The 18,075-nt window shown below is 42.7% G+C and overlaps 1 long non-coding RNA gene across 1 annotated transcript in view; it reads left to right on the top strand.

The window, feature by feature from the left end:
* Window positions 1-1,673: 1,673 nt before the first annotated feature.
* Window positions 1,674-18,075, top strand: part of LOC135514390 (uncharacterized) — a 38,497-nt gene continuing 22,095 nt past the window's right edge. Inside the window, exon 1 of the long non-coding RNA XR_010451672.1 lies at window positions 1,674-1,951. This is a non-coding gene — a long non-coding RNA (uncharacterized LOC135514390). The remainder of the gene's footprint in view (window positions 1,952-18,075) is intronic.

Genomic DNA, 18,075 nt, shown 5'->3' with positions numbered 1-18,075 from the left:
ATAGGCCTACGAGTGGGTACGTGGGTACGTCAGAGGGTAGAGCAAAATTTGGTTTGGGTAAACAATCGAGAACCATTGCCTATCATAAGAGTGCAGGATCATCAACATTTAGGCTCATCTTAACTTTTCTCCAGTTGAGGGTCACATCTTGGCTGTGTTACTGGAGTTCAGACAGATATTTGATATATTGTCTTAGGAGAGAGATGCAGTGAAATGTGTTGTTTTACATGGTCAACCATAGTAGTACGGCATCCCTTTAGCAAATTAGGGTTAAGTGCCTTGCTCAAGGGCTCAAGGGACAGATTTTTCACCTTGTCGGCTCAGGTACCCGAGCCAGCGACCTTTCGGTTACTGGCCAAATGCTCTAACCGCTAGGCTACCTGCCTCCCTAAGAATCATCTCCCCTAAAGCAAGCTACCTTTAGATTTGGGAGTACGCATCCGTCAAACAGGCAAGAGACTTAAAACATAACCAATGGGCCATAGAGTTCTGTTCTGTGAAATGTCCACGCTCGTACCTCGTCTATGCTTTCAGATAAATAAAAAAAACTGCAAAAAAGGACCAGATTCATGATTTTAAAGTTCATGTGTTCCCCAATCACATAGCTCTTAAGTGAAACCATGCCCATGCTCTTGACAGAGACTCATGGATCTCTCTTTGCACAGAAGGAGAGTGTGTAAAGAGCTGAGCATGTTAAGGCAGAGATGCATATTGAAACCTTCAGATCGGGCAATTTGGACACCACGCAGGCTTCAGTGCTCCATGGGTTCTGACTCAGCAGAAAGAGTCACAGTACCTCTTTCTCAAGTTCACCTCAGCTGAGGGAAGTGTGTGTGTGTGTGTGTGTGTGTGTGCGCGTGCGTGCGTGCAAGCAAGTGAGCGAGAGAGCGCGAGAGAGAGAGAGAGAGAGAGAGAGAGAGAGAATATTTGTGCTACAGAACCTGGACATTTCCATGTTTTCAAATAATGTCTAATCTTCAAGGCTAATCTTGTGTTTTTAGCTTGTAAGACTGAAGGGGTGAAATGAAAAAACACTGAACAACGGTATTGTTCTAAGTGAGCTCAAACATTTTAGTGATTTGACAGTTACATATACAGTCAGTCCTCACTGGCCTTACCCACATAAATCCTGGCACGGTGGCAGTAGCCAGACACCAATCACACAGCATCCACACTTTTGAGTCCTTTCTTTTAGAGGGCATGTACTGGGAAACGGAGAAACATCCCTTCACGGCCAAGGCGCCTTGGTCGATTGTCAGGCAGCATTTGGGCGTGTACGAATCCCACATGGTGCTCTCGACAACGTCCAGCAGTTCAAGTACTTTGAAGAGGTCATCATACCATAGCTCGCCACGCACAGGCTCCGACTCACGGTCATATAGATGTAGGATTTGGGTGAGTTTTTCAAAGCGTAGAGCTGTCAAATGTCTTTTTAAAACATGTATTGCCTATGGAAATGTCACTGGCCTAGTACATGTCAGCATCAGGAAGCTGGTTGATGCCCATGAGAATGTTCAGTCCTATGTAAACTTTTATCTCTCTTAGGTCAGTGGGATGCCAGTGCTGGTCTGACTTTCCACTCCTCTTTTGCCGATAGAGGGCGTAATTGTTTGTTTGTTGTACCATGTGTTCAAAAAGAGAATCTGTGAAGAGTAACCGGAAATAGTCACAAGTGTCAGCATCGTCTCCCATAGAATGCTGTGGGCCACTGACAGCGGGAAAATGTCTCAATAGAAATGACCCGATCAGGTTTGCCCCAGAAGTCAGGAGAAGTGCAGTCCTCATCAAGCTGGAAAAAGCTTGTTTGCTCCTCCTCCTCCAAACCGGAGAAATCAATATCCGAGTCGTTTGAGGTGGAGTCAGAGCAGTTGTTGGAGGTAGAATAATAGCATTCCTCGTGCTTGACTCCATTGCCAGTGACCAGAATAATATTGCAGCCGCCTCCCGCGATGTAAGTAGCTGTGGCTGTAGTCCCCTCCGTTGCTGCAATGCTTTTGAACCCCCCCCCTCCCTCCCTCCTCGCTGTCCTCGTCCTTCAAACCACTTTATTCTGACTGAAAGATTAAGGGGAGAATCTTCGGTGGTTTCTTTGTCCGTGCCAGTTTCCAGAATAGTAAATAGCTCTCTCCTTTTTCTTGCCGCCATGTCGGGGTATGGAACTGTCCCTAAATTAGTCTTTGTGTATTTGTTTTTTGTGGGGAAACAATCCTCAAAACTAATGTTCAATTCATTACATTACATTTACATTTAAGTCATTTAGCAAACGCTCTTATCCAGAGCGACTTACAAATTGGTGAATTCACCTTCTGACATCCAGTGGAACAGCCACTTTACAATAGTGCATCTAAATCATTAAGGGGGGGTGGTGAGAAGGATTACTTATTCAATAGCAGCTGACATACACGGAGAGATGTCTTTATAAACCTTGCTGGTCTTTAAATCATGCGGATTCTATAAACTTGAATCTCACTGTTTCTGCTCTTGGGTATTCTACGCTTTGTAGAGAAGTGTGGCTGCAGACATCAGAAGCTGTATGCATGTCCTGTTTTGTCGGGCGTTTTATGGCTGCAGCTGGTGGGGTTGCTAGTTCACTAGGTTAGCAGATGGCTTCTTGCAGTTGTATTCACCACTATCAGTAGCTGGATTGGATACCCACCTCCGGGGACACGGAGGAAAGGAAACGAACTCACAATATAGTTTATGCGAAGGGTTCCTATTTGTAAATAAACTGTTTGTTTGTATTATGATGCATAAATAATGTTCAATTTGTAGCCTACATAATAAACAGTACATTTACAGTCACTGGGTGGCAACATTGCGTATTTGTAGGTTGTTATTACATGCGTAGGAAATCGATTAGTTCGCCATGATATTGTTTCGGTCGGCAATGTCTGGTGAAGGTGCATAGCGTTTGGTTCTACATGACATACCCCTCTATGTACTGGATATACCCCAATAATTTATTATATTAGAATAGTTCACTCACGAACCTGCAGTCCCGTAGGCTACTGTGGGAATTATGTCCGTCCCTCTTATATTGTTTGAATGTGGCCAGTCCCTATTCTTCACTCATAGAGGGGAATATTTCTTAGTGAATTTTTCCTGACTATTTCCATTGCACTGAAGGCCTAACTATTAGCTGATGTGTGGTTTAGCCTACTTTCATATCATTCAACATATAGCACTTATAGAATCATGATTTCTAGTGGTATTTAATTGAACAAGAATCTTCTTCTGGCCACACCTAAATATTACAGGTATGCATTGGTTTCAGAATTGGCCAGAACATGTATTGTGAGGAGCCTAGATATTTGTTGAGCAACAACATATACTGTACTGGTTTCACATGTAATTCTATGCAATGCAGCCTTCGTGTGCTGTCTTTCTGTAGTGTTTTCCTACTGTGGTCAGTGTACAACTAGACCTAAAGCAGTGTACAACAACTAATATATATATATATATATATATATATATATATATATATATATATATATATATATATATATATATATATATATTGGCTAAAGGTGTAGTCTTTCCATACGATATCTTAATGTAAATTATTTTTGTAATCAGTCCTAATGTGGGGGAAGGGACCTAATGGGAAAATCAAGTCACTTGAACATGGATAATGGGCTAGTATTTGATTGACAGGTAGATCAATGAGATTACAACCTATTCACTCACTCAAAAAGACAGACAAAATTGAATTTCCAATGTGTTATCACTTTAATTTCAACCATCTCAAAACAATCACATTCCAATAGAAAAATTGTCCGAATTTTGGTTTAGTTGTCACCCAAATGTCTATCACTATGCATTCAATCATTTCAAATAATACAAATGTCAGATATATATTTTATAAAACATATCTTATCACTGTACTTCATCTCATAACCAAATGACCTGGATTGCAGATGAGATTGCATTAAAAGTACTTTGTGTAATTGATCAATGTTGGAATGATATAGAGCAACAGGAGCAACGAAATTATTCAAATTTGACGTTTGCAATTCTTCCATTCTTTGGAAGCAGAGAACTGGAAGGAAAGGCTTTGGTGTTGGCTTTGTGGATGACCAGTGAAATATACCTGCTGGAGCATGTGCTATGGGTGGGTGTTGCTATGTTGACCAGTGAGCTGAGATAAGACGGGGCTTTACCTAGTAAAGACTTATAGATGACCTGGAGCCAGTGGGTTTGGCAACGAATATGTAGCGAGGACCAGCCAACGAGAGCATACAGGTCGCAATGATGGGTAGTATTTGGGGCTTTGGTGACAAAACGGATGGCACTGTGATAGGCTGCATCCAATTTGCTGAGTCGAGTGTTGGAGGCTAACTTGAAAATGACAACGCCGAAGTCAAGGATCGGCAGGATAGTAAGTTTTACGAGGGTATGTTTGGCAGCATGAGTGAAGGTGGCTTTGTTGCGAAATAGGAAGTTGATTCTAGATTTAATTTTGGATTAAAGATGCTTAATGTGAGTCTGGAAGGAGTGTTTTATGGCATTGAAGCTTGTTTGGAGGTTAATTAACACAGTGTCCAAAGAAGGGCCAGATGTATACAGAATGATGTCGTATGTGTAGAGGTGGATCAGAGAAACACCTGCAGCAAGAGCAACATCATTGATAAATACAGAGAAAAGAGTCGGCCTGAGAATTGAACCCTGTGGTACCCCCATAGAGACTGCCAGAGTTCTGGACAACAGGCCCTCCGATTAAAAAACACACTGAATATCTGAGGAGTAATTGATGAACCAGGCTAGGCAGTCATTAGAGAAACCAAGGCTGTTGAGTCTGCCGATAAGACTGACAGAGTCAAATCCCTTGACCAGGTCGATTAATATGGCTTTTATTGATGGAGGTTATGATATCATTTAGGACCTTGAGTGTGGCTAAGGTGCACCCGTGACCAGCTAGTTGCTGCGAGGGTTGCAGAGCAGTTGGCCAGGGTTTGGGGTAGCCAGGTGGAAAGTGTGGCCAGACGTGGAGAAATGCTTACTGAAATTCTCGATTATAGTGGATTTATCAGTGGTGACAGTGTTTCCTAATCTCAGTGCAGTGGGCAGCTGAGAGGAGGTGCTCTTATTCTCCATGGACTTTACAGTGTCCCAAGACCTTTTGGGATTAGTGCTGCAGGATGCAAATTTCTGTTTGAAAAAACTTGCCTTTGCTTTTCTAACTGTATATTGGTTCCTGAGTGACGATGAGAGTGGCTGCATCTCTGGAGGCGCCAGTTTAGCTAGGTGCGGTCTCCGCATGTGTGGGGGGTGGAGCAAGGGAGCTAACTGAGGCATGTAGAGCGGGACTAGGGGCTCTGCAGAAAAACAAAACAATAAGAGCGACGCTAAAAAACAGTATCCAAGGCATATTGACATTTTGGAAAATGTTTCAAAAACAAGTACATTTCTAAGTGAGCCCAAACTTTTGAACGGTAGTGTATTTGGAGACTGTTTAGTGACAAAAATCATTATTTTTCATCTAATAATTGTTTTGACTCCCGAGTGGCACAGCGGTCTAGGACACTGCGTCACAGTGCTAGATGCATCACGACAGATCCGGGTTCGATCCCAGGTTGTGTCGCAGCCGGCTCACAATTTGCCCAGCGTCGTCCGGGTTAGGGGAGGGTTTGGTCAGCCGGGATGTCTTTGTCCCATCACGCTCTAGCAACTCCTTGTGGTGTGCAGGGCACATGCACGCTTGTCGCCAGTTGTACAGTGTTTCCTCCGAAACATTGGCGTGACTTGCTTCTGGGTTAAGCGAGCAGTGTGTCAAGAGGCAGTGCGGCTTGGCAAGGTCGTGTTTCGGAGGATGCATGGCTCTCGACCTTCGCCTCCCCGAGTCCGTTTGGGAGTTGCAGTGATGGGACAAGACTGTAACTTCATATATCATGAAATTGGGTAAAAAAATATAGATAAAAAAAATATAACATCATAATAACCATAATTGTTTCATATATTCTTGTAATACTTAAAGGGGTCTTAAAATTAAATATCAAAAGGATGCTTTGTCCTAAAAACAGTTTCTACATATCTTCTTACTAATCCATATTTGATATAGCAGTGTCCACAACTGCATTGACATGGAGATGGGAACAGACTGAGGTTCCCACCAAAACCACTGGATGGCGATAAAGCATTGGATTTCATGAGGTAAACTTTGGTCAAAACGACTTAATTGTACAGTAGCTGGTGGAGAAATGTAGGATTACTGACAGAGAATGTCAGTGTATGGGTTAGACTTAGTTCTGAAGTACAAAATATCTATGTAAAGTCTTCTTATTTCCTCTGTCAGAAGTGACATTTGTTGACTTTGGTGATTTTTGTATCAGTCCAGACCAGGGTTGTGCACAGACCTTTCAGGGCGCAGCTGCTCGAAATGATTGTGATTTTCAATGCTCTTAAGTCCTTAAATAATATTCATAATCCTTTAACTAATATATGGTTTCCTGGCTAGTGGCTTGTGTGGATATTTTAGTATCTGGTGGTTAGCTAAGATTTAGACTACCTGTGTTGCTGTTGCCCAGACACACGTGCAACTCCCAACTGAAGAAAGCATGAAGTTGAGTCGGAGTATCATTGATGCAGCCTCCCCTCTCTATTTCTTTCTGCCTCTCTCTGCCAACCAGATCGAATATTGATGATGATGATGCACAGTATATCAAGTGCTACTCAAATTATATTCTGCTGTGGCAGTATTGTTGATATTTAAATGTGTTTCACATTATGGCCATTATGCTGATGGGCTGGGTCAGATTGGTTTTGTCAGGATCTGATCTGTGACTAATCCTAATTGCCTAAGCAATTTATCCCTATTAGCCTTTTGACTCTGCCTCTCCATTTTGTACTGTGGTTATTATTCATTTCTGTCACTGCCTTTGTTCAGGAAATGGAATGAAATTCAATGCAAAGAAACTGCTGCATACAGTGCATTATACACTGAGTGTACAAAATATTCATTTTGAGTTGCACCCCCTTTTGCCCTCCGAACAGCCTTAATTAATTTGTGCATGGACTCTACAAGGTGTCGAAAGCGTTTCACAGGAATGCTGGCCCATGTTGACTCCAATGCTTCCCACAGTAGTGTCAAGTTGGCTCGATGTCCTTTGGATGGTGAACCATTCTTCTTTCACACAGTGTGAAAGAGCCAGCAGCGTTGCAGTTCTTGACACACTCAAACCAGTGTGCTTGGCACCTACTACCATACCCCATCCAAAGGCACTTAAATATATTGTCTTGCCCATTCACCCTATGAATGGCACACGTACACAATCCATGTCTCTTTTGTCTCGAGGCTTAAAGGGAAGAGAAAGGCTCTGTGTTTCTCCTGCTGTTTTGTACAGACTTTTCCTGGACTCAGCCTTATCAGGCTGTCCTGAATTCCTCTCTGACTCCATAAGTAAATGCAGCCTAAATCTAAAGAAAACCACTGGGAGATGACGGCTAATTAAAATGCTGTTTACCCATGTTAACATACACTACTGGTTACTACTGTTTTAGAACACTTACTCAGGGTTTTTCTTTATTTTAATCGTGAATACATCAAAACTATGTAATAAAACATATGGAATCATGTGGTAACCCAAAAAGTGTTAAACAAAAAAAAATATTTTATATTTGAGAATTTTCAAATAGCCAGCCTTTGCCTTGATGACAGCTTTGCACACTCTTGGCATTCTCTCAACCAGCTTCACTTGGAATGCTCTTCCAACAGTCTTGAAGGGGCTAAGGTGATGTACAAACACGCCCCATAAAGAAAATGAGAATTAAAAACAGTTTCAGCCCCTGCTTCGACAGTGATCTTGCAAAGTTACTCCACCTCAAGAATTCCATTTGCCGAAAGGCTCTGCACACACATTCTCTGGCTGACTGGTTCTCGTTCAGGCAAATGAGAAATACGTGCACTCAGGCTATCTGGAAGGCCAATGTTAGTTACTTCATGTTGATGGTTGTTACTGACAAGGAGCACATGGCTGAGCTCTTTAGTCACCACTTCATTAAGTCAGATTCCTATTTGACTCAGCCATGCCTCCTTGCACCTCCAACATTTCCTCTTCTCCAAACCCTTCTAATGTGACTAGCCCCGTTGCTCTTCACTCTTTTCCCCTTGCCGCTCTACAAAGTTCCTCCCTGCCGGCGGTCACTGACTTCTCAATAACTGACTGGCTTTTTTGATGTCTATAGTATTCTCTCTGGTATGCAATCTGGCTTCCGCTCAGGTTATGGATGTGTCATTGCAACCTTAAAGGTCATCAATGGTGTCAGCAATGCCCTTGATTCTAAGCAATGGTGTGCTGCTATTTTTATTGACTTGGCCAAAGCTTTTGATAATGTACCCCAAGGCTCAATCCTAGGCCTGACACTCTTCTCAATTTACATCAACATAGCTCAGGCAGTAAAAAGCTTATACTTATACTTACACTGGCCCATACCTAATTTTTGCATTAAAAGCTATACAACAAAGCTTTCTGAGTGTCCAACAAGCTTTCTCTGCCCTTAACATTGTTCTGAACACCTCCAAAGCATAGGTCATTTGGTTTGGTAAGAATCATGGCCCTCTCCCCACAGGTGTGATTACTACCTCTGAGGGTTTGGAGCTTGAGGTAGTCACCTTTTACAAGTACTTGGGAGTATGGCTAGACGGTGCACTGTCCTTCTCTCAGCACATATCTAAGCTGCAGGATACGGTTAAATCTAGACTTGGTTTCCTCTATTGTAATCGCTCCTCTTTCACCCCAGCTGCCAATCTAACCCTGATTCAGATTACCATTTTAACCATGCTAGATTACAGAGCGGCTAGATGTTCATTACCATTCGTCCATCAGATTTGTAACCCCTGCACTGTAAACTGGTCATCTCTGTATACCTGTCACAAGACCCACTGGTTGATGCTTATTTATAAAACCCTCTCAACCCTATCTGAGATACCTACTGCAGCCCTCATCCTTCGCATCCAACACCTGGTCTGCCAGTCACCCTCTTTTAAGGGTCCCCAAAGCACACATCCCTGGGTCGCTCCTCTTTTCAGTTCACTGCAGATAGCGTAGTAGTGTTTAATGGTGTACCATTTTGAGTCTCCACTTTTATCCAATTTAAAAAACACTTTCAAATTTAGCTACATAAGACCAATTTGAGCCGCTCGTCACATATAGTCTATTAGAAATCCTCTTGGCCTTGTTTTGCCAAGGTGAAGCATTGCAGGCTTAGCTATTTCATGTTGATTGACTCACAGATTTAAAAAAAAAAATCCACAAGTTGCTAATTTACGCATAGGCCTGCTTTGTATCAGCAAGAAACCTCAACATATCCTTTATCAGTGATGTTTTGCTCACCTTTTGTAGGAAGGAGACACAACATTACTTAGGGAGTACTTAATGTGGGAGTACTTAATGTGAGAGTACTTAATGAGACCTTTTCTGATTATGCTGCCTTTTTAGACTATTTTATGGCACATCTCTGAACAAGAAATTCCCCATTTCAGATTGGACCAGATCGGGTTTGGAAGGACTGAGACGAAGGGTGCGTATCTGAAGCTTCTCTGAGGTTAATCAGATAGCATGACCAGCCCAAACTCCTGTACAGCATTAGCAATACTATGCTGTCCATTGATGGATCACTTTATTACTGTGGGAAATTTATTATGAGTATCTCGAAAAGGTCAGGGGGTGTCAATATTGCAGGTGGACCTACGATGTGAACAGAATATCAGTGGTTCTGGTGGTTTCTCCTGTACATTTGTTCATCTGTTAGTCTGGGGAGATCATAGTACCTCTGATCTTCACATACAATTGATTTCGTAAGGTATTTTCATTTACAGTACTAAGGCCCACCCTAATCTAACTGCTTGATGCTATGTGGTTATGATTGAGGAGAAAAGTTCAGACCCACCACTCTCATACACATAGAACCAACAGTCCAATTGTAGATTTATAGATTTCTCCTCCTGAAAATCTTCTGATAGTGTTTTTGATAAAAATACAAATAAAGTGTTAGGGGTCGATTCAATCCGTAGCGCAGAAAATCAGCAGTTATAGAGCAATTGATATTTAAAGACAATGTTTCTGCATTCATGGTAAACTGTCACGCCTGCTCTTGCTCTCCTCCCCTGGTACTCGAGGGCACCAGGCTCCCCAGCATTACGCACTCCTGCCACAATCATTACGCACACCTGCCTTCCCCCATCACGCGCATCAGCGATTATTTGACTCAATCACCTCTGTCATTACCTCCCCTATAAAATGTTTGACTCTCTGTACCTGCTTCTCTACTCCAGCATCGGTCCTTACATTACCTTTAAAAAATGTAAACCATACTACAGCACAGATCTTCTGCATAGTGGATTAAATCGAGCCCTACGCCGTGTAAAAGTTCGTAATGAAAAGATAAGCGAGCAAAAATGACAGGAAATGTTTGTCACATGAAATCCATATCTAGTGGTTTCAGGTGGTAGTGACAGGCACCTTCCAACCCAGCAAATGGTATTGATACACCTTGAATAAAATACTAACATTTTCAATTTTATGTCTAGAGCAATACAAAACAAAGATGTAATATACAATCCTTCATCAGTACTCGACATCCTCGCCAGATCTCATAACAGAGGTAAACATGACTCACCTCAATCGAGTAAACTGATGGACAGATTTGTAAATGTCAAGTTAAACAGTCCATAATGTCCTCAATAAACAAAATAACTGATTTACTGACATCCTGTTTTAAAGAGAGAGAGAGAGGTTTACAGCTTGAATTATACAGCTGGTCATATTACAGGAAAGTCCCCTGTCGAAGATAGTGTGCAATGCTGTATTTATTTCAAACACTTGTCAAACAAGACTTCCATTGGGTAAGAGGTGGGTAGAGGCTGTTTGTCATTAAGGAGAGAGTTATTTGATCCCTACGGTAAAGACTACACAACCTACCTTTTGCATGTCTTTTTTCTGCTCAAGAGGGAGGTAAATGAGGACTAGCATACAAGAATCATAAATTAAGGGTTTCCTCCTGGAAAAATAAAGCCTTTATATCCTGGGATAGGCTATTTCTGCAGTAGGAGAGTCTTTGCACTTTTTTTATATATAAAAGGGTTCTTCGTCTGTCCGTATAGGAGAACCCTTTTTGGTTCCAGGTAGAACCCTTTTCACAGATGGGGCTACATGAAAGCCAAAAGGGTTCTACCTGGAACCAAAAAGTTGGGGAGAGCCAAATAACCCTTTTTTATAAGAGTGTAGAAGTGTCACCTTGAGTGTGTTCTCTTTTAAGCCTTGATGGATATCAAAATATACATATCCTGTGAGTTAGAAGCACCAAGTCAAAAAAAACAAAAAAAAACAGCTGTCGCGCAAAACTTCTCAAATGACAAACATGTAATACAGTGTGGCAATGTAGACTGTTCATTGGTCATCCAGTGCGGTCATTTGCTTGTGACATTGGCTTATGGAAATACGGTTTGAAGTCTACATTTACTGTAAATTACCATGGGGTTTCTAGCCTTTAATAATCTGGTGTTCAGGTCCATTGCAGGATCTTGTTGCACAGAGGAGTAAACCAATTTTAAAGCACGATCAGAATCAGGCCAGCTCCTAGCATCAGCAACATGCTCAAACAATGAAGAGAACATCTCTGGGTCATTCTCATTAAATTTTTGGCTACAACCGTAAGTGTCAAACAATATTAAATGAGTCCGGGGCACGACCGAGAGAGGAGCGACCCCTAGATAAATCTGGGTCACCTTCTGAGAGCAAAATCTCCCCTGAGAGCTTTCCTTCCCGAACCAACTCTAGCTGCTCTTGTTGCGAATTGATTTTAGCATGCTTCAAATCCTGTTCAAATGCCAAGTCTTTTTCATACTTTACACAATCATGCTCTAGCTTCAGCTTAACACAAGCATTCTAACGATCTTGCTCCAGTGGTAACAGAAGCAATTCTTTCTGTTGTTCAAAATAAAGACTACTAGGGCTAAAAAAACAGGTAGATGGCGAATCCGACAGGGGCTGCCCCAGATTTAACTTCAAGAATACCACTCTCCATCAGATTGGCCTTCAATATCACCCTAACAGAACGTCTTTTGACGTTCATCACTAATTTCAACCTGGTAGTGATCAGCGATCTTCAACAGTTGTTCTTTAGTACATAATTCTAACAGTTCCTCTGATGGAGAGAGGATGAACTCGTCTACATTAGACACCATGGTCACAAGTAAATACCCCAAAAACATTATCTCGCTCTTTCCCTCTGCTGAGCACACCAGACCACAACAAGAGAAATACCAATCACACTGGACACCACAGAAGAGAGATGATATCAATGGAGCCTTTCCCAAATCCTACAATTACTCAACCCTAGTCGTTGTGTGGATTCGCGGTGGGGGTGGGCAAATACACACTGTAGCCCACGGTTAAAGGAACCCCCCCCCCAGCATGTGCCACCGAGACAACTGCTCAGTCCATGGACACCACACAAAAATAACCATGCCCAACGTATTCCAAAGGGAAACACGTCGATAAGCCTAACAAGGGAAAAAAAGAAAGGCTCCAGGTAGCAAATGACACTACCCTACTCATATCTCCCACTGAGGTACACAGCAAATTGTATTCACCTCAGACCGATGTCCCAACAGCGATTAGAGCAAGAGTTTGCAGCCTGGGCAGGGGCCTGGAAACTAACCAATGTACTCTCCAACGCAACACACAACCAACTATCCACCGCAGTGGCAAGTATATCAAACGAACAAAGGCAACCAACACTGGGCCTACCAAACATTACAACACAAAAAAACGAACAAAAGACGCAAACAAAGCACCTACAGAGTTTTCAAACAACTCCACATTTTCTCCCAAACATAATACACATACCAGTAAGCATAACAACTCTAGTTTTAGGCCCACTGCCAAACTCTACCAGGCAACGCCTTTGTTGATGACGTCAGACAACCAAAATCACTGATATGTATCTAAGGCACTATACCAAACACTTATACAAATATGCCCTGAATACCAACCAAAGCGCATTCCATTAAGCATTATCCCATCATTTGCCAAGGAAGAGCACATGATCAGTGAATATATTCATTGTACAGGCTACAATGTGGGGATCTCATGCGTGCTAATAACTACAGTACATGTACAGTGGGGAGAACAAGTATTTGTTTGATACACTGCCGATTTTGCAGGTTTTCCTACTTACAAAGCATGTAGAGGTGTGTCATTTTTAACATGGGTACACTTCAACTGTGAGAGACAGAATCTAAAACAAAAATCCAGAAAATCACTCTAATTTTTGTAATTAATTTGCATTTTATTGCATGACATACCGTAAGTATTTGATCACCTACCAACCACTAAGAATTCCGGCTCTCACAGACCTGTTAGTTTTTCTTTAAGAAGCCCTCCACTCATTACCTGTATTAACTGTGCCTGTTCGAACTCGTTACCTGTATAAAAGACACCTGTCCACACACTCAATCAAATAGACTCCAACCTCTCCACAATGGCCAAGACCAGAGAGCTGTGTAAGTACATCAGGGGGAAATTGTAGACCTGCACAAGGCTGGGATGGGCTACAGGACAATAGGCAAGCAGCTTGGTGAGAAGGCAACAACTGTTGGCACAATTATTAGAAAATGGAAGAAGTTTAAGATGACGGTCAATCACCCTCGGTCTGGGGCTCCATGCAAGATCTCACCTCGTGGGGCATCAATGATCATGAGGAAGGTGAGGGATCAGCCCAGAACTACACGGAAGGACCTGGTCAATGACCAGAAGAGAGTTGGGACCACAGTCTCAAAGAAAACCATTAGTAACACATGGATTATAATCCTGCAGCGTACGCAAGGACCTCCTGCTCAAGCCAGCGCATGTCCAGGCCCATCTGGAGTTTGCCAATGACCATCTGGATGATCCAGAGGAGGAATAGGAGAAGGTCATGCATCTGATGAGACAAAAATAGAGCTTTTTGGTCTAAACTCCACTCGCCGTGTTTGGAGGAAGAAGAAGGATGACTACAACCTCAAGAACACCATCCCAACCGTGAAGCATGGAGGTGGAAACATTCTTTTGGGATGCTTTTCTGCAAAGGGGATGACTGCACCGTATTGAAGGGAGAATGGATGGGGCCATGTATCACGAGATCATGGCCAACAACCTCCTTCCCTCAGTAAGAGCATTGAAGATGGGTCGTGGCTGGATATCCCAGCATGACAAGGACCCAAAACACACAGCCAGGGCAACTAAGGAGTGGCTCCGTAAGAAGCATCTCAAGGTCCTGGAGTGGCCTAGCCAGTCTCCAGACCTGAACCCAATAGAAAATCTTTGGAGGGAGCTAAAAGTCCACATTGCCCAGCGACAGCCCCGAAAACCTGAAGGATCTGGAGAAGGTCTGTATGGAGGAGTGGGTCAAAATCTGCAGTGTGTGCAAACCTGGTCAAGAACTACAGGAAACATATGATCTCTGAAATTGCAAACAAAGGTTTTTGTACCAAATATTAAGTTCTGCTTTTCTGATGTATCAAATACTTATGTCATGCAATAAAATGCTAATTAATTACTTAAATCATACAATGTGATTTTCTGGATTTTTTTAAAAGCTTCCGTCTCTCACAGTTGAAGTATACCTATGATAGAAATTACAGACCTCTACATGCTTTGTAAGTAGGAAAACCTGCAAAATCGGCAGTGTATCAAATACTTGTTCTCCCCATTGCATATAGGACTTGCATCCTTGGCACAATAAAGTTCTTATATTCTACTCAATCCATAGGCTTCAGTAACGCCATTCAGACTTGAAGTCGAAACAACAACGATACAACTCAACTACCTTGAGGTTCATAGATTGTGTCTGAATTTTAGTTCAGAACCTGATCGGCTACATACTGTAGCTAGCTACACGTCCATAGGCATACAGTTTTTTTTATCCTCCACTACACAATAAGCAAATAAATAGTTAGCTAGCTATGTTACTTCAGCTGCATTGCATGGCAAATATAAGCAGGCAAGCTTACATAATTGTACGTTCAATTTGCAGTAAATGCTTTAGCAAGATAGATTCTTTACATCCACTGTTTCACAAGACGAAAGCCTGGTTGGCTGGTTTTCTCAGGAGTCCCTAAGCAGTTTCAAGATACCTGGCGAGTTAATGGCATTTTTTTATCAACTTTATCAATCAGATGAATAGCTAGCAAATATATTTGTTCACCTATGTGTCCCTTGTAGCAGCTAAGTCACCCACGTTTTTAATGCATGCCTTCACACGGAAAAGCAGGTAAGCAGCGGCTATCACTGTATGTGTAGCTAACCACAAAAAAGATTAGCCACAATAGTGGAACCTTATATCGACAGGTGTGTGCCTTTCCAAATCATGTCAAATCAAGCACAGGTGGACTCCAATCAAGTTGTAGAAACATCTCAAGGATTTTCAATGGAAACAAGATGCACCTGAGCTCCATTTCGAGTCTCATAGCAAAGGGTCTGAATATTTATGTGAATAACGTATTTAAGTTTTTTATTTTTAAAACATTTGCAAAAAATAATAAAAAACATTTTTTGCATTGTACTTATGGGGTATTATGTGTAGATTGCTGAGGATATTTTATATTTAAAAAAAAAAAATCAATTTTAGAATAAGGCTGTAACGTAAAAAAAAAGAAAAAAGTCAAGAGGTCTGAATACTTTCCGATGGCATTGTATACAGGTTTTTTACATTTATTTTTAAAGGAACTCAGTCTGGCTTTAAACTTACTCTTGAAGGTTTTAATACACTGCTTTAAAAAAAATAAAGGGAACACTTAAACAACACAATGTAACTCCAAGTCAATCACACTTCTGTGAAATCAAACTGTCCACTGAGGATGCAACACTGACAATAAATTTCACATGCTGTTGTGCAAATGGAATAGACAACAGGTGGAAATTATAGGCAATTAGCAAGACGCCCCCAATAAAGGAGTGGTTCTGCAGGTGGGGAGCACAGACCACTTCTCAGTTCCTATGCTTCCTGGCTGATGTTTTGGTCACTTTTGAATGCTGGCGGTGCTTTCACTCTAGTGGTAGCATGAGACGGAGTCTACAACCCACACAAGTGGCTCAGGTAGTGCAGCTCATCATTGCGAGCTGTGGCAAGAAGGTTTGCTGTGTCTGTCAGCGTAGTGTCCAGAGCATGGAGGCGCTACCAGGAGACAGGACAGTACATCAGGAGACGTGGAGGAGGCCGTAGGAGGGCAACAACCCAGCAGCAGGGCCGCTACCTCCTCCTTTGTGGAAGGAGGAGCAGGAGGAGCACTGCCAGAGCCCTGCAAAATTACCTCCAGCAGGCCACAAATGTGCATGTGTCTTCCGGTTCCGGTTGGAGCGAGCGGTCGCATCTACACTTCGGTCCGCAGGTAGTATAACTTTTCATTACATTTCGTTATAGTACAACGGTTTGATTTGTCTAATCTTAGCAATTTCTTCTTAGCCAGCTACATAGCCGTCTTTGTATCAACGACAATTGCATAATTATCGTATTTCGTCGTCCTAACGTATCTGCCCAGCAGCTAGCTAAGCAGCTAGCTAACATCCACTGTCCACTAGCACTGTAGAAACTATTACACTCAACTGAACGACTCGATTAGCGTAGTGTCAGCTAGCTACATAGTTGTCTTCGCTGTCTTCGTATCCAAGATAATTGTGCAGTTTAGAGTGTGTAGACTTAGAGTGATTATCTTAATTTACCGAGGTTAGCTAGCCAGCTATTTGTCGTCCTTAACGTAGGAAATGCTGCTAGCTAGCTAGCCAACAGCTAGCCAACCTCTACCGAATTGAACTCCAACTACCCGGTCAACATTCCGCGTCGCTCCACAGGTAGTATCACATTTTCATTTCACTTCATTACAGTACAACGGTTTGATTTGTTTGATCGTAGCAAGCCAGCTACATAGCCGTCTTTGTATCTAAGACAATTGTGTAGTCTAGAGCGATTTTCTAGGTTAGCTGGCCAGCTATTGTCGTTCTTCTAACGTAGCTAGCCAGCTAGCCCCGGAATAGCAGCACTGTAGTAACTATTACAGTACAACGGTTTGTTTTGTTTGATCGTAGCTAGCTAGCTACATAGCCGTCTTTGTATCTAAGACAATTGTGTAGCCTAGAGCGATTTTCTAGGTTAGCTAGCCAGCTATTGTCGTTCTTTTAAAGTAACGTAATGCAATCAACCTGCTAGCTAGCCAGCTAGCCCCCGAATAGCAGCACTGTAGAAAAAACTATTACACTCGACGGAACGACTTGATTAGTGTAGTGTCAACATCGCAGCCACTACCAGCTAGCCTACTCCAGCAGTACTGTATCATTTCAATCATTTTAGTCAATAAGATTCAATCATTTTAGTCAATAAGCTACGTAAGCTTAACTTTCTGAACATTCGAGACGTGTAGTCCACTTGTCATTCCAATCTCCTTTGCATTAGCGTAGCCTCTTCTGTACCCTGTTAACTATGTGTCTATCTATCCCTGTTCTCTCCTCTCTGCACAGACCATACAAACGCTCCACACCGCGTGGCCGCGGCCACCCTAATCTGGTGGTCCCAGCGCGCACGACCCACGTGGAGTTCCTGGTCTCCGGTAGCCTCTGGAACTGCCGATCTGCGGCCAACAAGGCAGAGTTCATCTCAGCCTATGCCTCCCTCCAGTCCCTCGACTTCCTGGCACTGACGGAAACATGGATCACCACAGATAACACTGCTACTCCTACTGCTCTCTCTTCGTCCGCCCACGTGTTCTCGCACACCCCGAGAGCTTCTGGTCAGCGGGGTGGTGGCACCGGGATCCTCATCTCTCCCAAGTGGTCATTCTCTCTCTCTCCCCTTACCCATCTATCTATCGCCTCCTTTGAATTCCATGCTGTCACAGTTACCAGCCCTTTCAAGCTTAACATCCTTATCATTTATCGCCCTCCAGGTTCCCTCGGAGAGTTCATCAATGAGCTTGATGCCTTGATAAGCTCCTTTCCTGAGGACGGCTCACCTCTCACAGTCCTGGGCGACTTTAACCTCCCCACGTCTACCTTTGACTCATTCCTCTCTGCCTCCTTCTTTCCACTCCTCTCCTCTTTTGACCTC

Source organism: Oncorhynchus masou, chromosome 25 (assembly GCF_036934945.1).
Source record: "Oncorhynchus masou masou isolate Uvic2021 chromosome 25, UVic_Omas_1.1, whole genome shotgun sequence".
Taxonomy (NCBI): domain Eukaryota; kingdom Metazoa; phylum Chordata; class Actinopteri; order Salmoniformes; family Salmonidae; genus Oncorhynchus; species Oncorhynchus masou.
The sequence above is the reverse complement of the archived record's forward strand: the minus strand, read 5'-3'. Positions and strand labels throughout refer to the sequence as shown.